Here is a 27,222-nt window from a genome sequence, read left to right on the forward strand (position 1 = left end):
AATGCAGAATCCGCTCCCCCTTGTTCTGCGGATTTGGATAAAAAGTTGGCAGATGAATAGTTTGGTTAAGAGCCACACTGGAAACCACCTTAGGCATAAAAGAAGGATTGGTCCTGAGGGATACCCTGTTTGGGTAAAATATGATAAAAGGCTCCACAGCCATGAGGGCCTGTAGCTCTGAAACCCTTCTTGCTGAAGTAACTGCCAAGAGCAAAGCTGTTTTCCATGATAAAAACTTTATAATCTGCAGTAGCAGCTGGTTCAAATGGAGGCAGGGAGAGCTTTTCCAACATAAAATTGAGGTCCCACGCAGGAATTGATCTTCTGGAAGGCCTTAATTTTTGGCCCCTCTAAGATACTGTTTTAGCAAAGGGTGAAAAAAGATCGGTGGCTCTGTGTTGTAATGAGCCGAGATGGCAGAGGCATGGATTTTTATTGATGAAAAAGATATGCCTTTGTCAAGCACTGTAAAATCTGAGGAATATTTGGCTCTGCTGTGTCAGTTCCTTGTGCTTGGTTCCAAGCACAGAATCTCTTCCATTTATCAGCATAAGATTTTCTCGTACTAGGCCTCCTGGCTTCCAAAATGACATCTATCACAGATTTACTGAGAGGTGTTTGAATAACTACATGATCAGCCATGTTGCCAGGTTCAGTGTTTGGAGCTGATTGTGCAGGATCTGATTGTTTTGCTGAGACAGTAAGTGAGGTATTTGAGGCAAGTACCAAGTTGGGAATTGAGACCTATTCCTTAGGATTGGATACCAGTGTTGGCGGGGCCAGTCCAGGGCAATCAGTATAATTTTTGGTTTTTATTGTCTGACCTTTAGTAGGACCTTGGGAAGAAGAGGCAGAGGAGGAAAGGCGTAAACTGATAGGTTTTCCCAACTGAAGGATAGGGCATCCACTTTCCATGCTTGTCTGTGATAAGTCCTTGTGCAGAATTTGTCCAGTTGATAATTCCGAGGAGAGGCAAATAGGTCTATGTCCGGACTCCCCCATTTCTTTGTTATCATGCTGAAGACTTGTGGATCCAGTTTCCACTCGTGAGGGTCCATAAGGATTCTGCTTAAGTCTGCCACTTTGCTTTCCTGGCAGGAACTGAGCTTGAAGATGTAGTTGGTAAGTCAAGGCCGTGTCCCACAATGCCATGGCTAGTCTGCAAAGGGGGTATGAGTGTGTGCCCCCCTGCTTGTTTACGTACTACATAACCGTGGTGCTGTCTATCAGTAGTTGTCCTGGATGAAGTGTCTATCAGTAGTTGTCCTGGATGAAGTAAGTCCTTAAAGGCTGCCAGGGCATTTTGGACAGCTAACATCTCTTTTTGGTTGATATGCAGATGCATTTGTTTTGGAGTCCATATGCCCTGAATGCATCTTCCCGCCAGGTGGGCCCCCCATGCATAGTCTGATGCGTCTGTAGTTAAGGTTTGGCTGGCAGGGGGTGGAGTAAAGGACTGTCCCATGTTTTGGTGACATGCCTCTGCCCACCAAAGGAACTCCTGTTGTAGGCAGGGAATGAGAGGAATCATTGTTTCCACACTGTGTCAATGTTGACTCCATCAACTTTTTGGGTACCACTGTAGTTTCCTCATATGCAGTCTTGCATATGGAATCAGTAGAATGCAGGATGCCATGAACCCCAAAGCCTGCAGAATTTGTCTTGCAGATAACTGGGTTTTTGTTGCCATCTGTTTGAAGTAAACAGTCAGTTGCCTTTGTTTGTCTGGCATGAGGAAAGCCTTCTGGACAGTTGTATTCAAGCTTGCACCCAGGAATGTTATCTTTTGAGAGGGTACCAGTTGTGATTTCTTTTAGTTTATTGTGTACCCTAGGCATGTTAGAAGCCTTTTCACAAATGCCAGATGCTGATGAAGAAAGTTCTTGTTCTTTGCTTGAATGAGACAGTCATCCAAGTAAGGATAGATTTGTATACCTCTGTCTGCAAAATGCAATTACTGGTGCCAGGCACTTTGTAAAGACCCTGGGTGCAGTAGATAAGCCAAAGGGCAGTGCAGAGAATTGGTAATGCATAAAGCCAGCCTTGAAACTGAGGTATCTTCTGCACTATGCCCTTATTGGGATATGCAGGTATGCCTCTTTTAAGTCTAAAGTCATCTACATGGGCAGATGCTGCTGCAAAGTTAGCATTCTGAAATGTCCAGGAATGTGTTCAAAATTGATAAATCCAGTATTGGGCGCCAGGCCTACTCTTTTCTAGGTACCAAGAACAGTCTTGAGTAAAACCCTTGTCCTTTTTCCTGTTCTGGTACTGGCTGAATAGCCCCCATATCCATGAGGGATGTAACTTGTTTCTGTGCCTCTGCCCACTGATTTTTTGGCAGATCTGGCCAACCGTTTGGAATTGGCAAAGTGTGGAAGTGAAATCTGTATCCCTCAGATACTATGTTTAATACCCACTTGTCCTGGGTTATTAACTGCCAATTTTGAGCATAAAGTGCTAATTTTCCCCCTAAGGGAGCTGCCAAAAGATAAGTGCTTGGTGATGGCAGAGGGAAGTCATTGAGACTGTTTACTGTAGGGTTGCGCTTTATTTCCTCCAGATTTGGAGGTACAGGCCCCCCATTGCTTTGATCTGTAAGAATCCTGTGACTATCTAGAACCTTTAGGGCACCTGGATTTGCCCCGTGGAGCTCTATCGGACACAGGAAAGGGCCGATTTTTTGTAGGTCAGTGTCTACTGAATCTTGGTGGCTGCACTTGTAAGAAGTCTTTTACAGTTTACATAGACTTAGTTTGGTCTTCCATTTTCTTTAAAACCTCTTCTGCCTTAATACCAAACACAGTATCATGCTGTAAAGGTGCATCCAGCAATTTAGCTTTAACATGATCAGGCAAATTATGCTCTTTTAGCCAGGCATGCCTTCTAATCACAGATCCAGTAACTGCCACCCTGCAGGAGGCCTCTAAGGAATCCAAACCACATTGCAAAGTATGCTTTCCAACTTGTTCTGCTACATGCAATAATTCCTGCAATTCTTTATTTTCTGCACATTCAGAAATCAACATCATTTTCTGTTTCAGTAATCCCATAACATGCTGTTGATACTTGAGCATATTAAGGCCCTAACTGCCAAGGTTGCAGATGTATAAACCTTCTTTCCCCAACTATCCAGTGCTCTGGAATCTCTATCAGAGGGGGTAGGATTTTTTGCTGTTGAGGCCTTTACACCTTTTGGACCATGTGAAATAGTTTCAGGGTCAGCAGCAGGGTTTTTAAATAAAAATTTGTGAGAGTCAGGAACCCTATAATATCGGTCTGGCTTGCTAGGGGCCGGAGGTAATGAGTCTGGAGTCAAGCTTGACTCTGAGAACACATCATCCACAATGTCTAAAACAGGAGGTATAGCTAAAGGCCTATGCTGAGGGAGGAGGAGGAAATCCCTAAGCCTCTTTTTTGATTCTGAGAAATCTTGACTCTCCCAGTGAAAGTGCTCCCTAAAAGTATGCATGTTTTCTCCAAGGAACATCCAAGGAATGTAAGATCCTTTCCCCTTTATTTTGAGGAGTGGGGAAAAAGGTTGGCAAGTGGATAGTTTGATTTAAAGCCACTTTGGAAACCACCTTAGGCATAAAGGTCAGATTAGTCCTCAAAGATACCCTGTCTTGATGAAAAATAATATAAGGTTCCACCGCCATAAGAGCTTGTAACTCTGAAACTCTCCTGGCAGAGGTTAGTGCCAACAGGATAGCGGTCTTCCAAGATAAAAACTTGATGTCAACAGAAGCGGCAGGCTCAAAAGGAGGCAAGGTTAGTTTTTCCAAAACATAACTGAGATCCCAAGCAGGAATAGGAGGAGATCTAGGAGGTCTTAAGTTCTTGTCTCATGAGCTGGTGGGAAAAGATGGGAGGGTCTGTATTATAATGAGCAGAATTAGCTGAAGCATGGATCTTAATGGAAGAGAAAGAGAGACCCTTATGTAAGAGATCTGTCAAGTAAAGTAGAATTAAAGTAATGTTAGGAAGAAGAGGATCAGAATCCTGAGCCTGCATCCAGGAACAAAATCTTTTCCATTTTCCCGCATAAGATTTCCTAGTGCTAGGACGTCTAGCTTCCAAAATGACATCCATAACCTGCTTGGGTAGGAAAGAAGAAATCAAAGGCCCTGGATTAACCAGGTCGCCAGGCTGAGAGTTCTGACATGAGACTGTAGAACCTGACCCTGATGTTGGGACAGAAGGTTCGGAGACTGAGGTAAAATCCAAGGGGGCTCCAGGCATAGGTTTATTAGAGTTGGATACCAAAACTGCAGAGGCCAATTCGGAGCCAACAAGATTATCATCTTGGGTTTGTCCTGTTTTATCTTCAATAAAACTCGTGGAAGAAGAGGTAGAGGCGGAAAGGCATATCCCGAGAGGTTCTTCCAACTGAATGACAGGGCATCCACTTTCCAAGCCTCTCTGTGGAATGTCCTGGTGCAAAAAATCTGCAGCTGATGATTTAGATGGGATGCAAAGAGATCTATGTGAGGACATCCCCATACTGCTGTTATCATCCTAACGACGCTTGTGAACTCTGGTAGATGGAACCGTGTCCGACGACATTTTGTAGTTAAAGCGCCTACCGAAGTAATGAAACGCAAAACTGCACCTTCGCTTGATTGTACGCTGATTGAATCTAGCACAAAACCGACAACTAGCTACGTCGTAGTCAGGGCCCAAGCAAGGAATACAGTAAGAATGAAAATCCTTATGAGGTATTTGCTTCCCACATGAAATACAATTATTAACTTTTTCTGACATCGGAGTGGAGCAAGAAAAAAGTTTCCCGAACGGGGTACTTAGCTTTGAGTGGAGAAGAAAGTCTTCGGACCGAAGAAAGTAGAAATATTCGTCAGGAGTCTACCGACCGGCACTTGCGAACTGCTATCACCGCACGGCAAGAAAGACTGGAGAAGATGGCGTCGGTTGTCAGCTTTATACTCCTGGCGCTCGGACGTCAGGGAGCAGAGTTGAACAACCGACGCCGGACCCAGACTTTGGGATTCTGGCCGACGGAGGGCTGCCTGCCGGCAGGGGAGAACCCTACAGTCATGACTGCAACAGTGAAACACGATGAACATCTGATAGAGAGGAAAAAGGAGAAACAAACATCCCAAAGAAAGTATGAATAGGAATATGGAAGCAATTGTCCTTCAAATAAAGGGAGACAAGAAAGGCTAGGGAAGCACAAGAGGGAAAAGGGTCTGAAATAAACATCCTGAAACGAACCTTTAGAACGGTGTTGAAATAGGACAGTTCTAGAATGGGCCTCCTTGACCATCCTTCCTTGGAACCAGAAACATTCTGGAACATTGCTTGAATCTAATTGAGTTCTGACAGAGTACTACTGAAACAACTCAAACTATAAACTGATAAGTTTATTTTTTGGCACTTCTTTCCAAAGTCCTACAGTATTCTAATTGATTTCGCTTGATTTATTTAGATCATATTTGCTGGCTTCTGATCTGTGTTGAGTGTTATTTTTCTGAGTGGAAAGTGCTATTTTTCCCCCACCCTTAATCCTGCTCTGGCCAAACAACTTGTGTTCTACCGGATTGTCTCAAGGCTTGCTAGTATAATTAAGATTCCGTTTGTTACCCCTGCATTCATTGCTTGAATCTAACTGAGGTCTGACAGAGCGCTACTGAAACAACTCAAACTATAAACTGATTTTCTTTCCTAAGTTCTACAGTATTCTAATTGCTTTTGCTTGATTTATTTAGATCATATTTGCTGGCTTCTGATCTGTGTTGAAAGTGTTATTTTTCTGAGTTGATTTTTCTCCCACCCTGCCCTCCTTATTGGCATTTTCTTTTTATACTTGGTGGCTTTGCAATTGCCCGCCCCTACTGTATATGATCTGTGACACTCCTCCCAGTCTAGTGTCTTTAGCTCATTCTACCTAATACGGAGAGAAAAAATTTTTTTTTGCACTTTATTCATCTGCTTACTGTGTTCCTTTCTACTTTATTACTTATTTTGTGGTCTTGCTGCCTGTTCTTAAATAAAAGTACTTAATAGCATTTATTCTGCTGCATTTATTACTGCTCGTTAGTAGCCGATTAAATTGTAACTGTTATTCTAAGCCTTTGGATTCCACACTTGGGCTTTAGACCAGTTGTTTTCCATTAGGAAGGTTTTGGGGTCTGCACTATTTTGGCAGGACAGGAAGCTTGCATCCTTCAGAGTTGGGAGTTGCTGACTGAAGGCTTAGTGTCTGTTCTAAAGTATATTAGTTCTGGTTTAAAGGAGTACAACAGGTTTCTCTAATGTATCCCTCAACTTCACGGCCTTTTTCCTCCCTATTTACATTGTCCTCTGTAAAGCAACAACAATAAAGCATTTACAATTTTTATAATTCCCCTTACTTCTGTAACAGAAGCCTACCTTCTCATACTGTGATGGTTTCACTTACAAAATGATTCTCTCACGTTTGAATAAAGCTTGCTGGAGTCACCCAATTACTGACATCATCGAGGCCAGGCAGTGCAGGTACCTTTTTTTTAATCAGTTCCCTCCCCCAAAGTGACATCACCACAGCCGTCATCTGATTCTAACTAAAATAATAAGACCCACCCATTCTGTGATGTCATGGATCCCTTGTCCTTTCCCCAACCTGAGTGCTGTTTATTTTATTCAGTAGTAGTGTAGTAACACCAATGTTTGGAGAAACAGAAATTTGGTATGCATACTTGTACATTCTGCACGGCAAATGATGCTTAGGTGGTGCATGGCTTGCATACTTCTCTGTTGTATTTGCACCAGATACTGCTAGTGTGCAGTGTGGGAATAGAAAGATTAAAACATTACCCTGGTATCAGAGGTGGCAGTGCAACATATTCATAGTGGATTAACATGAGAGTAGCTCTCAGCAAGCACCATGTGAAACCTGAACATGCACCTAGAATTATTCAGTGCAGCTTCCACACCTTAAGTCTGAAAATGAATTCACATACTCACATTAACAGGAGTAGCTGCATATTGATGGCTAAAGGTGTATGGGCATGTCGGGTGGTTACTACACTGCAAAACTGGTATGTAATGGTGGAGATATTTGGAAGGCATGAGCAAACACACCAGTATATTAAAGCCATAGCACCAACTGAACTGGAGGCTGGCAAATAGATTTAGTAAGGGATTTTGTCCATGCACAGATATTTCAACAGTGATTCTTTGCAGCAGCATCCATTATCTGATTCAAGGTAAGTTAACCTTGATGTCCTTTATTTAAAAAAAAAAATCAATAAAAATTTTACTTTGTTATAAGTGACTTCTGGATACACGAAAAAGGAAGGGGAAAATATAGCAATGTGGTTTGTATGTACAAAGACAAATCCAGGGATACTGCAAAAATTTTTTTTTGCAAACCAACCAGTGGAGTAAAAACATATGAAGTCAAACATTGCATACCAACACACTTTGCACATGTAAATCTCAATTTTTAACAAGGTGGAAGCATGAAGTGATACCTTAAAACTTAAATTAATAAAGATCTAAACTGGTTAATAGTATAAATGTTTTATTCTTTAGCTCCTTGGTGCAAGGCCTTACTGGATGCGATTGCAGTCAAGTAAGGCCATAGCTATAGTGCAGCAAAAAAATGTCTCCTCTAACAAAGGAAATGCTAGAGCAAATATTAAATTACATGAGTCCAGCACCCTGCTGAGATCTGCCAAACAATGGAATTATCAGGTTAAATTATCCTCAGGACTTTGACAGCTAGGGAAGCTAAGTGTTATGGGGGAGGGGAGAAGTAAATGGACTGGAATTCATTGTCTCACAAATTAGTACCATTTAAACTAAATTAGAAAAAAAGGCAGCAGTAAACAGCACTGAGTGTGTTTTGTGGCATTTGCACTGTTTCTGTTTTAAGTAATCATCCAGCAGCAGGGAATGTTACTTATACTGTTCTAGTTTACTCAGTACTTTGTAGGCATGCAACATCTTTGAAATGACAGGAACTTTAGGCAAACGGAGGCCTGCATGATGTAACATTTTTGAGCCAAACAATGACTTCTGGGATACTGGATGGCAACCTGATTTATCCAAACCACGTCAATATGCCAGCCTCCAGGTGGTCAGAGTCTGGAATTACATATAAAAATATTTTAAATCCTGTAAATAATTCAGTGCTGTTAAAGTGTAGGAAACATCATGCCATGATGTTTTAAACATGTTTTTTTGAGTCTGTGGGTGCGATACTCCTTTAAGCACTTGGGCTTTGGGCGAGTTTTTTTTACATTAAGAAGGTGTGGTCTGCACTCTTGTGGGAGGCTGGATTCTGCCCTTCTGAGCTGGGAATTTCTGGTCACAGGCTTATTGTGCCTGCTTATTTGAACTGTTTCTTTCTGAAATTGGTGCTCCTTGTTGCTGCAGCATAGACCAGATGCAGGCCTGCTGAATCTAGCTTTGCTTGTATAACGAGCACTGGCCCAGGCCATCTTTTTTTGAGAAGGTTCCCCTGCACCCTAGCAGCAGGAGTGTGCAGTTAGAACTTATCCGATTGAAGACTGCTGGAGCAGGGCTCAGTTTTGAGCTTTTTTCTGGTTAATTGGGTAACTTGTTTAAATCAGTTGTTCGTTTTTTATTGTTATACACATACATATACATACACACACACACACACACACACACATATATATATATATATATATATATATGTATATATATAATTGCATTCTATTCATCTGCTTTTTCTGTATTTGTGTTTCTTCCTACTTTATTACTAGTGGCATTGACTACAACTGATCTGAGATGTATAACAATAAGTATCTTTTTCTGTGCATTTAAAGTTTTCTTTGATTGTATCTGCTTTATTTTCTGAAAAAAAAAATATATACTTGTTTCCAACTTTCTAAGCTAGTATAGTCCAGTTTTCAAGTGCTGAATTCAGGGCTGTGTTACAAATCTCTGCGTTTGCCTAGACTTACTTGGATAGAAGGAAGTTTCTCTGTTCACCTGTGAGAGAGGAGACCTTTGTCCATGGAGGAGTGGTTTCAGCCCAGAAATTAGTAGTTTATTGGCCATTTTGGGCTAATTTCTATCTCTTTCATTTCCCTGCTATAAATACTGCATTTGCCCGGTTTTGCACGCCAGGCAGCGCCAGCTAGCAAGGGTATAACTATTCCCGGCTCCACATAATCTCCTCTTCAATTTTTCCCTTGGAAATAGACAAACTTTCAACTTAAGCACTTGAGCTTTTCATTTCTCAGCCCAGCACTTGCTCAAAACTCATAGCAAACATTTATAAACCCTAGCATTAGACCCCCCTATACTGTACAGAAGGACAAGGCTCTCTATTCAACCTTACCAGCCATTCAGTAAAACAGTTCACTGTACCTATCCAGGCATGACCAAACAGCAGTTTCAGTACAGTCAAACTGGTGAATCTGGGCATTTTGAGGCAATGTTACAACTGCCTCATGTACACTGACAACCCTCTCCTCTACCACCAAACACTAATACATGCGAGAGATGCAATTATGCAACCAAACCGGAGGCTAAGCTCTCACAACCTAAGGCTGGATCAGACAGTCAAGAGGAGAAGGGAAATACTTGCATCACACCACCAGTCTCACATAGACCCATTAAACCAGCACCGGGAAAAATACACAAATACATGAAAACATACTCGGAGGCTCTAAATCAAAATCTGCGAAAGCAACAAACCTCCAAAGCAGACATCCAAGTAACCTCCACCCCCCAACACAAATTACGAAAACTACAGTTGTGTACACTTAACATAAATGTAGATGTTCGAGTGTATTCACTGTTGCAGTCATTACATTTGGCTCAGTCGGCCTGAATTCCCAAAGTCTTGGGTCCTGCATCAGTTGCTGTCTCTTCTTCCATGACGTCAGGTTGTCAGGGATATAAAACATGCAGCAGACGCCATTTTAATCAGTTTTTCTTGCCCCAGATGTCAGGTGCCCCCCAAATAGGGAGCAAAAAATATATTTATATATATGAATGTAATTTGGAACACAAAAAATATACCTCCAACTAAAAGCAAATACACCAAAAAGGCTTTTAAGCATAGTAAAGGAAAGAAGAGGTATAATAAGAGAAACAGGGGGCTTGCAGGTGGGTAAAGTACAGTTTTGTACCTACCATAAATGTAGATGTTAGAGTGCTAATACAGCTGCAGTCATAACAGATGGGTTCTCCTGCCATCAGGCGGGTCCTCGGTCGGCCGAATTCCAAAGTCTAGGTCCGGCGTCGGTTGTCATCGCTTCTTCCCTGACGTCAGTGCAACAGGGGTATAAAAGAACCAGCCGACGCCATTTTCTTCAGTTTTTCTTGCCCCAGATGTCAGGTGCCCCCAGAAGGAAGGCAATACATAAATTTGTGTAATAAAACAATGCAATATAATCAAAATACAGTAGTTGCAAGCAAATACACCATAAATGAATACCCCAATCAGGTTGTATGAGGAGGTGTTAGCCAGTGGACCTGTCCCAAGAGGGGAAGGAGGGAGGGAAACCTGGGCTGCAGCTGTATTAGCACTCGAACATCTACATTTATGGTAGGTACAAAACTGTACTATGTTCATCGTGCATACAGCTGCAGTCGTAACAGATGGGTAGAATCCCAAAGCTAAGAAAGGGGTGGTAGGCACTAGGTGGAAGTAGGAGGAGCCAGGATGCCCTGCAAGACTGCAGTGGCAAAGCCTGCTCTAGTTTTGGAGTATAATGGTAGGTGGTAGTGTTTGGAGAAGGTATGCACAGAACTCCAAGTGGCTGCTTCCAAAATATCTTTGGTAGGAACTCCTCTGAGGAAAGCTGCAGAGGTAGCTGTGGCCCTTGTGGAGTGAGATCTGATGCCTGCAGGTACAGTTTTACCATGAAAAGAGTAACAAAAGCGTATGCAGTGGGCTATCCATTTTGAGATTGTCTGTTTGGAAATTGGCTTCCCTTGAGCTCCTATAGCATAGGACACAAAGAGCTGTTCTGATTTTCTGAAAGGCTTTGTTCTGTCCAAATAATTGCGCAGCTGTCTGTGGATGTCCAAGGAATGTAATAGTCTCTCCCCTTTGTTTTGAGGATTAGGGTAAAAGGTAGGTAAGTGTATAGCCTGGTTCAAAGCTACCCTGGATACCACTTTTGGCATAAAGGACGGGGTGGTTCGTAAGGAAACTCTGTCCTGATGGAAGATGATAAAAGGCTGCACAGCCATGAGGGCTTGTAGTTCCGAAACCCTACGACCCGAGGTGATAGCCAGAAGGAAAGCTGTTTTCCAGGACAAATATTGCAAAACTGTTGAGGCAGCTGGCTCAAAAGGAGGCAAGGTCAGCTTTTCTAGAATGAAATTGAGGTCCCAAGCAGGTATTGGTTGTTAACAAGACAAAAAAACAGAAGCAAGTGCAAAAAGCGAAACTTCACCAGCCAAAAACACTTGTAGAGGAAATAAGGCACCAAGGTCTTCTTTTCTAATTATTTAATATTCCACAGCACCACAGCAGCACTGCAACCAGGAACAAGCCAAGAAACAAAAAATTTTGTTTCTTGGCTTGTTCCTGGTTGCAGTGTTGCTGTGGTGCTGTGGAATATTAAATAATTAGAAAAGAAGACCTTGGTGCCTTATTTCCTCTACAAGTGTTTTTGGCTGGTGAGGTATTGGTTGTTTCCTTGGGGGTTTTATATTCTTAGCCCCTCTGAGGAACTGTCTTAAGAGGGGGTGAGAGAATAAAGGTGGATCAGTGTTGTATTCTGCAGAAATGGCTGAGGCATGGATTTTGATGGAGGAGAATGAAAGTCCACTGCTTAGCAGCTCAGCTAGATACTGTAATAGTTCAGGTGAATTCAATTTTCCAGGATTCTGGCCCTTTTTCTCATTCCAGGCACAAAACCGTTTCCATTTTGCGGAGTAAGCTTTTCTAGTAGACGGCCTTCTGGCTTCCAAAATGACATCCTGCACCTCCTTGGAGAGTAGGGTGGGTTGTGATGTTAAGGAATCCTCCATGCGGCCAGATTGATTGTTTTCAGCTGACTGTGAAGAGTTTGGAAGCTGTGCTGAGTCAGAAGAAGAGGCATTAGAGGTAGGGTCCATGGAGGGGAATGCATCAGGCTCCTCAGGAGTGGGTACCAGTGCTGTCTTGGCCAATCTGGAGCAATGAGAATCATCTTTGGTCTGTCTGCTCTGGTTTTTAATAGAACTTTGGGCAGCAGAGGAAGAGGTGGAAAGGCATAAACTGTCATTGTTGTCCAACTGAAAGGGAGAGCGTCCACTCTCCAGGCCTGTGGATGAAAAGTCCTTGAGCAGAATTTTGTCAATTGGTGATTTTTGTGGGAGGCAAAGAGATCTATGTCTGGCCTTCCCCATGCTTGAATTATCTCTGTAAAAACTTGAGGATGCAACTTTCATTCGTGTGGATGTCATATTTCTGCTTAGGTTGTCTGCCAGCGTGTTTTCCTTGCCTGGCAAGTACTGTGCTTGAAGCTCGATTTGTAATTCCAGAGCCATGTTCCAAAGTGACATGGCCAGCCTGCATAGGGGGTATGAATGGGTTCCTCCCTGTTTGTTTATGTACCACATTACTGTGGTGTTGTCTGTCCTTATCAGTAGTTGACCTGGATGCAGAAGGTCTTTGAAAGCTATAATAGCATTTATTACTGCTAGCATTTCCTTTTGATTGATGTGAAGGTGCTTTTCTTTTTGGGACCATTTGCCCTGAATGCACCGATCTGTCATGTGCGCCCCCCAGGCGTAGTCCGAGGCGTCTGTTGTGATGATTTGATTTGCTTGAGGCTTGCAGAATGGGAGACCTGTGTTTGTTTGGCATGCTTGAGCCCACCACAGAAATTCCTCTTGAAGACATGGAATTAGTGGTATTATTGTTTCCAAACTGTGGCTGTGTTGAGACCATAGGTTTTTCAGGTACCACTGAAGTTTCCTCATATGCAGCTTTGCACATGGGATTAGTAGGATGCAAGATGCCATGAATCCCAGAGCCTGCAGGATTTTCCTTGCAGTCAGCCTGGTGAAATTTGCTAGTTTTCTGAAGAATTGAGTTAGATGCCCCTGCTTCTCTGGCGTGAGGTAGGCCATCTGGGTGTTTGTGTCCAAGTTGGCACCCAAGAAAATTATTTTCAGAGAGGGTATTAGCCTTGATTTCTTTTTGTTGACTGTGTATCCCAGAGAATTCAACAACATTTTTACAAAAGCCAGATGTTTCAGAAGTATGTGCTTGCTGTCCACTTGGATCAGGCAGTCGTCCAAATATGGGTATATTTGTATCCCTTGAAGTCTGCAGTAGGCAATTACTAATGTCAGGCATTTCGTGAATACTCTGGACACAGTAGATAAGCCAAAGGGCAATGCAGAGAATTGATAATGGGTTGAACCTGCAAGAAATCTGAGGTACCTTCTGCAATTTTGTCTGATTGGGACATGCAGGTATGCCTCCTTGAGGTCCAGTGTTACCAGCCAAGACTCCTTGCCCAGCATGGGAAGAAGCTGCTGTAATGTCAGCATCTTGAATTTTGGTAGGAGTAAAAATGTGTTTAGGATGGACAGGTCCAAAATAGGTCTCCAATCTTTTCCCTTCCTTGGTACCAGGAATAGTCTGGAATAAAAACCTTGACCTTGTTCGTGAGTAGGTACCTCTTGAATAGCTTTCATGTCCATGAGATCAGAAATTTGTCTTTGTGCCTCTGCCCTTTGATTGTGTGGCAGATTTGGCATGCCTCTCATTTTTGAAAGGGTGTGAAAATGGAATCTGTAGCCTCTGTTTATAATGTCCAGGATCCATTTGTCTTTTGTGACAATATGCCAAGTTTTTGAAAATAATGCCAGTTTTCCGCCCAAGGGTGCTGCCATTTGAGCCTTGCTTGGCATACAAAGGGGAAAGTTATTGGGCTTGCTTTCTGAATGGCTGCGAACTATCCTCACCACCTCTTTGTGTAGGAGCTTGCCATTGTCTGCCTCTAAACGATCCTTGAGATTGCCCTCTGCCCCTCGGGCGCCTGTATCTACCTCTTTGGGGTCTGTCCGTGGCTGGAAAGGACCAATTTTTGGAAGGCCAATTTTTACTGAAACATGGAGGTTGTACCTGTAGAAAATCTTTCACTGTTTGCATTGATTTAGCCTTTTCCTCCATTTTCTTTAATACCTCCTCAGCTTTAACACCAAATAATACATCCTTTTGTAGAGGGGCATCTAGGAATTTAGCTTTGACATGATCTGGTAAGGTTTGCTCCTTGAGCCAGGCATGTCTACGTATGACTGATCCTGTAACAGCAGCTCTACATGAGGCCCCTAGAGCATCAAAACCACATTGCAAGGTATGTTTACCCACTTGTTCTGCACTATGCATCAAATCCTGCAACTCCTTCAAGTCTGGTTGTTCAGGTTGTGACATTTTGCTTCTCAACTGTGATAACAGAAACTGTTGGTACTTTAGCATATGGAACTGGCAGTTTAATGCCCTCATGGTTAAAGTGGCCGAGGTGTATACCTTTTTTCCCCACCTTTCTAAGGATCTGGAATCTCTCTCGGAAGGTAATGGATTTTTAGCAGTGGAGGCCTTAATTCCCTTGGGGCCCTGTGAGATAGTTTCTGGGTCAGCCGCATGGCTTTTGTATAGAAATTGCCGCATGGCTTTTGTATAGAAATTGGTGCGAGTCAGGAACCTGGTAGTACCTGTCAGGCTTGAATGGGGCTGGCGGTAAAGAATTCGGGTTAAGGCAGGCCTCTGAGTACACATCATCTAGTATGTCTAAGAGAGGAGGTTATAGCCAGAGGCCTGTGCTGAGGTAGCAAGAGGAAATCCCTAAGCCTTTTCTTGGAATCTGAGTACTCTTGGCCTTCCCAGTGGAAGTGTTCCCTTAAGGTATGCAAGGTTTCCCCAAATGAGTAATCCTCTGGGGGGGGGGGGGCAGAGGGAATGGACTCCTCTGCATCAGAATCTTCAAAAGGGGAGTAAGAATGTTCCTGTTCATCAGAGTGCTCTGAAATAATGGAGGCCTGGTCAGAGGAGGGGGATTCTTCCTCCACTCTGGGCCTTTTGTCCGGGGGGGGGTTGAGAACCCCTGATAAGAGTAATTAAATCCTCAGACATTTTAAGCATCTGTTTTTTAGGCATGGGGCCTGGAGAAGGGCCCTGTGTAGCTTGTCTCTTAGAATGCATGGCTGCTTTAGACTTGGTGAAAGCCTCGATGGAAAAAGAAGAGGAACGTCTGAAGACACCTTGAGAGGAGGCAGACCTGTCTACATTTTGAGATTCACCACCAAAAGTGGCTTCGGTATCTGTAGTTGGGGTGTGGGCCGAGGAGCCTGCGACCTCGGGCACAGAAGACACCGCCAATGAAGTGTCGTCGGTAGGCAGGGGCTGCGTAGGCGCCTCGCTGAGAACCGGACCACCTGTAGTCAGCTTTGGCGTGGTGTCGGTAGAGGCCGCAGACCTCGTGTGTTGGTCCTTATCTTCGCGTTTTTTAGACAAAACTGGAGTCGGAGTATCCAACGACATAATATAGTTAAATTTTTTGCCAAAATAGTGCTGGGCGAACTCCGCCTGACGTTTAATGGTGCGTTTGTTGAATGTAGCACAAAAACGACAGACCGAGACATCGTGGTCTGGGCCTAAGCAAGGAATGCAGAGGGAATGAAAATCCTTATGCGGTATTTGCTTCCCACATGAAATACAATTATTAACTTTGTCTGACATAGGTCTGAGGCAAGAAAAGTTTCCCCAATGGGGTACTTAGCTTTCAAGAAGACTTCGGTTGCAAAATTTTCGTAATTTCAGGAGCTGGTCGACTGGCACTTGTGAAATGCTTCTGCTTCGAGCACCGCGCGGCAAGAAAGACTGAAGAAAATGGCGTTGGCTGGTTCTTTTATACCCCTGTCGCACTGACGTCAGGGAAGAAGCAACGACAACTGACGCCGGACCTAGACTTTGGAATTCGGCTGACCGAGGACCCGCCTGACGGCAGGAGAACCCATCTGTTATGACTGCAGCTGTATGCACGATGAACATCCAGGACTGCAACAGTGAATACACTCGAACTTCTACATTTATGGTAAGTGTACACAACTATACTATGTTCTTCGTGTTTCACTGTTGCAGTCATTACATTTGGGTAGAATCCCAAAGCTATGGTTAGGAGGATGGAATTATACAGCATTAGGAGCAGCTTATAAGGCCCTGCAGGACAGCAGTGGCAAAACCTGCTCTGGATTTAGAAAAGAGAGGTAAATGGCAATGTTTTGGTGAACGTATGAACTGAGCTCCAAGTAGCAGCTTCTAGAATGTCTCTGGTAGGAACCCCTCTGAAAAAAGCTGCAGAAGTAGATGCAGCCCTGTTGGAATGGGGTCTGATCCCCTTAGGAACAAGTTTACCATGGTGCATGTAGCAGAAACGAATACAATGGCTTATCCCTTTTGAAATAGTCTGCTTTGAAATAGCCTTTCCCTTTGCCCCTGCAGCAAATGCCACCAGTAGTTGCTCAGAGTTTCTTAGGAGATTTTGTCCTGTTTAAATAGAATTTAAGTTGTCAGTGTACATCCAATGAATTCAGAATCCACTCCCCCTTGTTCTGTGGATTTGGGAAGAAAGTTGGCAGATGAATTGTCTGATTAAGAGCCACCCTGGATACCACCTTAGGCATAAAGGCTGGATTGGTCCTGAGGGCCACCCTGTCCGGATAAAATATAATGAAAGGCTCCACTGACATGAGAGCCTGTAGTTCTGAAATCCTTCTAGCTGAAGTGACTGCTAAAAGAAAAGCCGTCTTCCAAGACGGAAATTTTATGTCTGCAGCAGCAGCAGGTTCAAAATGAGGTAGGGTGAATTTTTCCAGCAGAAAATTGAGGTCCCATGCAGGAGTTGGTGCTCTCCTGGGAGGTCTCAAATTTTGGCCCTTCTGAGGTACTGCTTTAGTAGGGGATGAGAAAAGAGAAGAGGCTCTGTGTTGTAATGAGCCGAAATAGCAGAGGCATGGATTTTTACAGAAGAAAAAGATAGGCCCTTGTGAAGCATCTCAGTTAAATATTGCAGAATCTGAGTGGGCATTGCTGGGTTTATTCCTTGTGCTTGGTTCCAGGCACATAATCTTTTCCATTTATCAGCATAAGATTTTCTAGTACTAGGCCTTCTAGCCTCCAAAATGACATCCATCACAGGTTTACTGAGAGATGTGACTGGTGAAATTAAGTTGATTAGCCATGCTGCAAGATTCAGAGTTTGGAGCCAAGTGTGCAGAATGTGACAGTTCTGCTGAGACAGTAGGTAAGGTGTCTGAGGCAGGTACCACAGAGGAAGATGTGACATGTTGCGTAGAAGCGGGTACCAGTGTTGGCGAGGCCAGTCTGGAGCAAATCAGAATCATTTTCAGTTTTTCCTGTCTGACTTTTAGTAAAACCTTGGAGAGCAGAGGCAGAGGGGGAAAGGCATAGACTGATAGGTTTTTCTAGCTGAAGGATAGAGCATCCACTTTCCAAGCTTTTTTGTGAAGAGTTCTTGTGTAGAATTTGTCCAACTGATAGTTTTGGGGAGAGGCAAAAAGATCCATGTCTGAGAGGCAAAAAGATCCATGTCTGAGAGGCAAAAAGATCCATGTCTGAGAGGCAAAAAGATCCATGTCTGAGAGGCAAAAAGATCCATGTCTGAGAGGCAAAAAGATCCATGTCTGAGAGGCAAAAAGATCCATGTCTGAGAGGCAAAAAGATCCATGTCTGAGAGGCAAAAAGATCCATGTCTGAGAGGCAAAAAGATCCATGTCTGAGAGGCAAAAAGATCCATGTCTGAGAGGCAAAAAGATCCATGTCTGGGCTCCCCCATCTTCGTGTCAACATGCTGAAGATTTGTGGATCCAGTTTCCATTCGTGTGGGTCCATAAGATTTCTGCTTAGTTCATCTGCCAGAGTATTTTGCTTTCCTGGCAGGAATTGAGCTTGTAGATGTATTTGGTAAGTCAAGGCTGTGTTCCACAAAGCCATGGCTAGTCTGCAAAGGGGGTAGGAGTGGGTACCCCCTGCTTGTTTATGTACCACATAACTGTGGTGTTGTCCATCATTATCAGTAGTTGTCCTGGATGAAGAAAGTCCTTGAAGGCTGTCAGAGCATTCTGTACAACTAGCATTTCTTTCTGGGTGATATGTAGGTGCATTTGATTTGGGCTCCATTCGCCCTGAATGCATCTATCTGCCAGATGGGCCCCCCAAGCATAATCTGATGCGTGTGTAGTCAGGGTTTGGGTGGCAGGGGGTGGAATGAATGACAGTCCCTTGTTTTGGTGACAGGCCTCTGCCCACCAAAGGAACTTCTGTTGCAGGCAAGGAATGATAGGAATCATCGTTTTCAGGCTGTGACAATGTTGACTCCATAAGCTTTTTAGGTACTATTGAAGTTTCCTCATATGCAGTCTTGCATATGGAATTAGTAGAATGCAGGACGCAATGAACCCCAAGGCCTGCAGAATTTGTCTTGTAGATAGCTGGGTTTTTGTGGCCGCTTGCTTGAAGTAGGTCATCAATTGCATTTGTTTGTCTGGCATGAGGTAAGCCATCTAGGCAGTTGTATTCAAGCTTGCACCCAGGAATGTAATTATTTGAGAGAGGGTAGCAGTTGTGAATTCTTTTCTTTTATGGTGTACCCTAGGCATGTTAGAAGCCTTTTCACAAATGCCAGATGTTGTACAAGAGTGTCCTTGTTTTCTGTCTGAATTAGACAATCGTCCAGATAAGGATAAATTTGAATGTTGGTCTGTAAAATGCAATTACTGGTGCCAGGCACTTTGTGAAGACCCTGGGCGCAGTAGATTAGCCAAAGGGCAGTGCAGAAAACTGGTATTGCAAAAAGCCTGCTCTGAAGCAGAGGTATCTTCTGCAAGATTCCCTGATTGGGATATGCAGGAAAGCCTCTTTTAAGTCTAGAGTTACCAACCCCTGCCCAGCATAGGCAGTAACTGTTGTAGAGTTAGCATCTTGAATTTTGGAATGTCCAGGAAAGTATTTAGAATGGACAAGTCCAGAATTGGACGTCATGAGTTGTCTTTTCTGGGTACCAGGAAAAGTCTTGAATAAAAACTTTGTTCTTTTTCCTTTTCTAGTACTGGTTGAAAAGCCCCCATTTCCATGAGGGACAGAACTTGTTTCCGGGCCTCTGCCCACTGATTTGGAGGCAGATCTGGCCATCCACTTGGAATTGGCAACGTGTGGAAATGAAATCTATATCCCTGGGATACAATATTTAATACCCACTTGTCCTGGGTAATTAGATGCCAATTTTTTGCATGAAGTGCTATTTTTCCCCCCAAAGGGGCTGCCAAAAGATAAGTGCTTGGAAATGGCAGAGGGAAGTCATTGAGACTGTTTACCGTAGGGGGGGCTCCTTGCTACTTCCAGATTTGGAGGTGGAGGCACCCCATTGTTTTGTTCTGTAAGTTCCTTGTGACTGAAACCTGGAGCCTTTGGAGTGTCTGGGTTTGACCTGAGCAGCTCTGTTGGATACTCGAAAGGACCAATTCTTAGTAAGCTGGTGCCTAATGTACCTGGGTGGCTGCACTTGTAAGAAATCCTTTACAGTTTGCATAGATTTAGCTTTGTCTTCCATTTTTTTCAAAACAACTTCTGCCTTAATACCAAACAGACTGTCCAGTTGCAAAGCAGCATCCAACAATTTTGCTTTAACATGATCAGGCAGATTTTGCTCCCTGAGCCAAGCATGCCTTCTTATCACAGATCCCGTTACGGCGGCTCTGCAAGAGGCCTCCAAGGAATCAAAACCACATTGCAAAGTATGCTTTCCAACTTGTTCAGCTGAAGACAATAAATCCTGTAACTATTTTCCACACAGTCAGAAATCACCATCATTTTCTGTTTCAGTAAGCCCATGACATACTGCTAATATTTAAGCATATGAAATTGATAGTTTAAAGCCCCGCTAGCCAGGGTTGCAGACGTGTAAACCTTCTTACCCCATCTATCCAGCGCCCTGGAGTCTCTATCAGAAGGGTAGGATTTTTAGCAGTAGAAGCCTCAACACCCTTGGGACCCTGAGAAATTGTTTCAGGATCAACAGTGGGTTTTTTAAAAAGAAACTTGTGGGAGTCAGGAACCCTGTAATACCTGTCTGGCTTACTAGGAGTCGGAGGGCAGGGAATCAGGAGCCACACTGGATTCTGAGAAAACATCATAAACAATGTCTAAAATAGGAGGTATAGCCAACGGCCTATGCTGAGGAAGAAAGAGGAAATCCCTAAGCCTCTTTTTGGATTCTGAAAAATCCTGACTCTCCCAATGAAAATGTTCCCTTAAGGTATGCAAAGTTTCTCCAAAAGAAAAAAACTCATGAGGAGAAGCAGAAGAGATGGAATCTTCTGCATCAAATGGGGGAATAGAACATTCCTGATCAGAAGAAATGGAAACCTGATCTGAAGATTCATAATCAGTGCCTTACCTAGGCCTTTCAGCAGGAGGGGGTTGGGAACCCCTGATCACGTTAGTTAAATACTCAGCCATTTTGATCATTTGCTTTTTAGGCATCGGGGCCTGAACACGTGGACCATGTGTCGGTTTTTTAGACACAGAAGTTGGTTTTAGCCTTGTTTTTGATGATGGCGTCGGTTTAATATACAAATCGTTAGGCCTGAAAACACCCTCAGAAGCCGGTGCCTGCTCAGCGATTCTGGACCCATCTAAGGGGGAGACATCCGCGGGTTCAATACTTGAAGTGCCTCGTGGTATACCGGACTCCGAATGGGTCTCGGTAGAGGCCTGCGACTCAAAAGTAGCGGGCATCAGAGGCTGCGAAAGCACCTCACTGTACTGGCGAACCAGCGACTGGCTTAGGAGAAGCTTAGTCATCGGTTTTGGACCTCTGACTCTTTCTTTGCGTTTTTTATTAATTCCGGTAGTCAGATTGCTAACCAACGACATTTCTTGAGCAAAAATATTTAGAAGCAAAAATATACTGACCCTTAATAGTGCGTTAGTTAAATTTAGCAACAGGGGTCCAGGAAAGTAAATAATGTGGGAAGAAATAGCCAGGGAATTGTTATGGCTAGGCTTGTATAGGCCCTAGGGCTGATAGGTTCATAGAACCTAAGCACAAAACTGACAGCAAGGCACATTATGGTGAGGGCCTAGGTAAGGAATACTGTACAAATGAAAATCCTTATGAGGTATTTGCTTCCCACAAGTAATACAATTATTAACTTTTACTGACATTGGTAAGGAGCAAGAAAAAGTTTCACCAACGGGGTACTTAGCTTTAGGTTGAAGACTTCTGTTCTGAAACTCGAAAACAAAAATTTCAGGAGTCGGCCGACCGGCACTTGCGAAATGCTTCTGGCACCGCGCGGCAAGAAAGACCGATTAACATGGCGTCGGCTGCATGTTTTATACACCTGACATCATGGAAGAAGAGACTGCAACCGACGCAGGACCCAAGACTTTTTGTTATTCAGGCCGACTGAGGGCAACCTGCCAGCAGATTACCCAAATGTAATGACTGCAACAGTGAAACACAAAGAACATCACATACTTCACAAAACCAGGGTGCCGTGCAATCACAGCCCTTAAGGCAAAATAACATACCCAACATACTAGTAAATAGGTGACACTCTAGTCAGGCACACTGATGTCTCACTCACTAGGCTGAATAAGGAGAATGTTACTGTTGGCTGCCTGTCATGTGCCAGGATCCGCCACATATCACAAGCACTCAGGTCACTCCAGAACAAGTACAAATACGACTCTGTCATTGTCCATGTTGGTGTGAATGACCTGAGCCGTACCTCCCTGGATTACATGAAAACAGACATGGAAGAGCTCTCTGATCTTGTAGCCCAGGCCCATATGACCCTCACCAGCATCCTGCCCTCACCAAGAATGATACCACAGTATAAAGAAAAAATTATCAATTTCAACAATTGGCTAAGTTTCTGGTGTCAAAGGGGATCCAGTGTCTGTCTGCCTGGGATGACATGCTCGACAAGCCACACTGCTTCGCTAGAGACGGCTTGCACCTGTCACCCTTAGGCTTTCGAATACTGGCCAAGGTTCTTGCCACCCCCATAGTGCCTTTTTTAGGCAAGGCTCAAAAGACAAACCCACCACCATAAATAGCACAAGTAACAAAAAACTGAGGGCAATGATACTCAATGCCAAAAGTCTAAACCTCAAAATGCACGCACTCGAGGCACTCCTCAGTATGGAGAAAAACGATATATGTGCAGTAACAGAAACCTGGTTTAAGGCTACAGAGAGCACCCCAGCACTACCAGGCTACAACTCATACCATACATTTTGGCCACAGAACCCGGACCAAAATACAAAAGGCGGGGGCATATCCATATTCATCAAGGATACCCACACCTCCAGGTTAGTGGCACAGCACGATGCTTCAGAGATCATCCACGTGCAACTAACAAAGGGAAAAACTGCAATTCAAATTGTACCTTGCTACAGATCACCCACCATGTCCCAGGACCCCCATTCCGCATTTCTGGAAACACAGGGAAATATAAAGGTCCTACCAAACACCCTAATACTGGGTGATTTCAATTACCCAAACATTAATTGGGAGAACTATTCAAGTACTAACTCCCTTGCCCAACATTTCCTAGAATTTGTAAACTAAAATGCCCTGGATCAACTAGTCAATACTCCCATCAGAGGTGACAAGATATTGGACCTGGTCATCACCAACATGGGCGACTGGTGCTCCACACCGGAGGTCAACCCCTCAATGGTTAGATCGGACCATAAAAAAAATCACTTTGGATATCCACATTCTGCCCCCATCCCCGGACAAGGAAACCACTGTGAAAAACTTTTCAAAAGCAAACTTCATGTTACTTAAGACCAAGGTGGAAAGTTTCAAAGCCCCCATGCTAAAGGATAACATTGTCCAAGCTGCAAAATCCTTTACTAATGCATTCTACGGGCACCTACAAGAATGCATGGATCAAGACTCACTCCTCTAAGAAAAGGAAACCAGTCTGGTGGACTCCTGCCATAAACAAGCTATACAATAGAAGGAGGAAACTAGTACAGAAAAGAGTAAAATCCCAAGAAGGGAAGACATCCTTGATCAGTATCAGCAAGAAACTACGATCCCTCAAAATCATCCAAGGCGAGTTTCGAAAGAAAAATTGCCAAGGACTCCAAAGATAACCACAAAGCATTCTTTAGCTATGTCAAGAATCTAAGTGGCAATGCTCAGATCTGCACGGAGATGGTGCAGAATGGTACAAAATACACTGAACCAACCAATATTGCCAACATCCTGGCAGACAGGTTCAGCGCAAACTTCACCCCCCTCTCACCCCAAAAAGGCCCATTACCATACCAGAAGAATGTAGAGCCCCTGAAATCACAGACACTCAGGTTAAAACAGCCCTCTCCAAAGCCAAAAACACAGCATCAATGGGACCAGACGGTGTCCCAGGCTGCTTCCTACACAAGCTCAAAGACTAACTAACCCCTCACCTAAACACACTGTTCAAACTCAGCTTCTCCACAGGTTACATACCCATAGAGTGGCACACAGCAATGGTTATTCCACTCCACAAAGGTGGAGCCACAAGAGATCCCGGGAACTATCGCCCTATAAGCCTGACTAGCTTGGTCTGCAAGGACACGGAGCTCATTATCATGGAACTCATTAACAGAGACATTGGGAGCCTCCAAACACTGGACCCTACCCAGTTCGGCTTTGTTAAGGGTAGACTATGCCTCCTAAACCTGGTGGACTTCTTTGAGACAGTTACCAAGGCTATAGACGAGAGAAAGATGTTACACACAGCCTACCTAGACCTCGCAAAGACCTTTGACACCATTCCCCATTCTGGTATTACAGACAAGCTCACCAGCCTGAACATAAACCTCTACATCACAAGATGGGTTGCCAACTGACTCATGGACAGAACCCACATGGTAAGAGTCGTGGGAGCTAGGTCTGACTCTAAACCGGTTATAAGTGGCGTTCCCCGGGGCTCAGTCCTAGGACCCCTCCTGTTCGGCATATACTTCTCAGAGGTAGAGGCAAGCACAGGAGGACTATGGCTGACCAAGTTCGCAGACGACTGCAAACTAGGGGCTATAATTGACTCTCCGGCTGACACAGACATCCTCCAGAAGGGTCTCACTGAGACGGATACCTGGTGACAAAATCATGGCCTCAAGCTAAATGCTAAAAAATGTATAGTCATCCCCTTTGGAAAAAACAAAGTACCCACAAACTACCACATAGGTGGTAGTCCCCTAAATATGGAAGACGTAATAAGGGATCTGGGGACCCAAGTAGATAGTAAACTCTCCTTTGATAATCACATTGCCAAAGTGATTAGAAAATCCTTCTATGTGGCACACCTTATCACAAAATGGTTTGCATCCAGATCAAAAGAGGTCATTGTGCCCCTCTATTCATCGCTCATCAGACCCATCATAAGAGTACAATGCTCCATTTGGGACGTATCTTACAAGACACCTGCAACAGCTGGAAAGACCACAGAAGTACCTCACCAAAAGGATCACTGGCCTCAAACAGATGCCCTATGCAGCTCGACTGAAGAAACTCCAGCTGTACTCGGTTGCATACCGCCTACTCAGAGGTGATCTCTACCTGACATACAAGGCCATGTCCAACCCAGAAATGATGGACATGCTCCACCAAAAGAAAAACTTATCCCCTCGAGCCACACGTTCTAGGGATCTAAACCTCACCACAACAATAAATAGGACGTGCTGGAGGGATAGATTCCTGTCACAGAGACTTCTCGTGCTTTGGAACAAGATTCCAATCTACATTAGTTAGAGCTCCACGCTAACACTCTTCGAGAGACCTTGACGAGTGTCTGGGAAACCAAGTTTACCCCGGGGATCACTTCAGTGGTCTGCTGGACAGAGGCACAGGGAACTAATCTAAGGGGGCGGCAAAAGCCAACACATTCTGGCTAGGCTTATAAATGCCTTTGGGCAGATAGGTTCATACTGAGACATGGGAAAAGGCTGGATGGTTCCCTGTTTCACCAGATCCCCAAGGACCAAAGGAAAATGAAGAAACTGGCAAGAAGGCTGCAGAGGAAGATAAGAAAATGCAGGCAGGGACTTCACAGCCATTAAATATTGATGGATGATGGAGAACCCTGGCACCTGTAATCTGTTGCCAAACTGGGGATGAAAGGTTTAGCCTGAGAGACAGAGGAATCTGGCTGAGACAGAGGGAAGGCAGGATGCCATACAGAGGTACATTTAATCAAGAAAAGTTTTTTGGCCTCGAACTCTAAGTGGGTTTATCTGAGGAAATCCGCTAAGAAACCCCAGCACTCCTAGCAGGTTGTGTAGGCTATCTAAGGAGAAAGGGAGGTTTCAATGGATAGCTCCAGTAGAAGTCAGGTACAGGAGACACAAAAATTTGATCAGAGTCCTTATTAACCTTGCCCTTGCCCTGCATGGTTTTAAACAATTCTGCAGCACCAGTGCCAAAAAGATTCTTTGGCTTTAATGTCAAGTAAAGCCTGCAGCCAGGAAATTTTCCTCATGACAAAACCAGATCCAGCTGCCGTACAGGAGTCATAAGCTGCATCACAGCTGCATTTAATGGAATGGTGAGCTCCCTGAAAGGCAGAACTCAGAAGACGAAGAAAAGTCGTCTTACTGTCCGAAGCAAGCATTCCAGTCAACCCCCCCACCCCCCAAAACAAACAAAAAAAAAGCTGGGAGAGAAGAGCCAGGACATACCTAATCATGTGGGCCCGATAATTAAATGACCATAAAGGCCGAAGTAGCACTAAGCCCCCCCCCAATACTTCTCCATAGCATTTCTGCCCTTGTCAAAAGGTAAAAGCTTGGAAGAATAAAGCAGTTTGGATAACTTATCTGTGAACATGGAAACTACACCACAGGATCAGATGAACTCATACAACTACTACTGATCCTCAGGCACTTTATAAAATCTCTGACTTCTTAGGGGCTACATGCTGAGACAGAAGCATGATAAGCTGTTGAAATGTATCCAACAGGGCAGCCTAAGACAGGATTGACTGCACAAGGTCTGGTTGAATACATTTACAATAGTTCATAGCATCAGTTTTGAGCCTCTGAGACTTAGAAGAATACCACTTAAAAGTGTTCGACCATACAAACAACTGTAGCCCCAAAAGATAATTCTTCAAAAGGAGAGTCAAGGGACAAAGAATCATCTTCAGACCCCTGAATCAAAGGAGATTATTTGTGAGGAATATGCCAAGGATTCTTCACCAGAAGAATCAGAATCTCTAATTCTCTTAGATGAGACGAAAGACCAGGGAGCAGCAGCAAGGACACAACCCCTGTTAGGGTTTTAGAGCTATTAGGGCATTAAACAGTCCCTAAGTAAAGTCCGCACACTGTGAAGGTCCTTAGCCACTGTAGCCACATGTTTGATGTTCCATTTGTTTTTTTAAAAGGAACATCTGAGTTAACAAGTCTAGAAGTTCGAACCCCTGCCTAGACTCAACGAGGGTACCAGGCACCTCTTTCCTAACTAAAACGTGAGAAATCCCTCTAGGCCCTTTAGAGAAAATCATCCATGGTTCCTCCTTTACATCTGTACCAAACTTATGCATAGCCTCAGCAGTTATGCAAGTAGGCAGCTCCATGATGGCCTCCAACAAGAGGGAACCGACAACACAGCCCGGTCCTCGGGTTCTTTATCCAACCAGAGGGAGATGTCTGGTGAAGGCTGGACTGCAGCAAGTCCAGAACATGCTTTCTTCTTAAGTGGTGACTGGACTATGGGGTGAGCAGAATCAATAATTTCAGATGTTGGTTTTCCAAATAAATTGAAAGGGTTGACAAAAGACGGAGGAGTGCCACCTGACAGATACCACACCAAATATGGTTGTGAGTAGCACCCAAATTTCTTGTGTCTATCTTTGTGGGGAATCTGCTTTCTACAGTCCTCTTCCCTTCCTAGGTGACTTGAAAAACAACGAGAAGAAAAAAAAAAAAAGACAAAAAGGAACCCCAACAAGGAACTTGTCTTTTAGATGGCTTGGGGTAGAGGAAGCAGCTCGGTGAACGGCATTCAGACCAAATCCAGAGATAGCGTTCACACTAAAAGTTGTTCTGAGGAATAGGCATCTGTACATCACATATGTATCTTACAACTTGCATGTAGAGCATGTATGTGAAACACGATGCCTGGAAAATGTAGACTTTGGTGTACTGGCTGGACATTAGGCTATACTCAGCATCATATCCCATTAGTAAAGAATACTGCAACACTGATA

General features: G+C 43.9%; 1 protein-coding gene across 2 annotated transcripts in view; it reads right to left on the reverse strand.

Moving 5' to 3' along the window:
* Window positions 1-27,222, reverse strand: part of LOC122794203 (mitochondrial dynamics protein MID51-like) — a 386,580-nt gene that overhangs the window by 282,227 nt on the left and 77,131 nt on the right. The gene's annotated exons all lie outside the window — the stretch shown is intronic.

Source organism: Protopterus annectens, chromosome 1.part0 (genome assembly GCF_019279795.1).
Source record: "Protopterus annectens isolate FY-2018-M chromosome 1.part0, PAN1.0, whole genome shotgun sequence".
In the NCBI taxonomy this organism is placed as follows: domain Eukaryota; kingdom Metazoa; phylum Chordata; order Ceratodontiformes; family Protopteridae; genus Protopterus; species Protopterus annectens.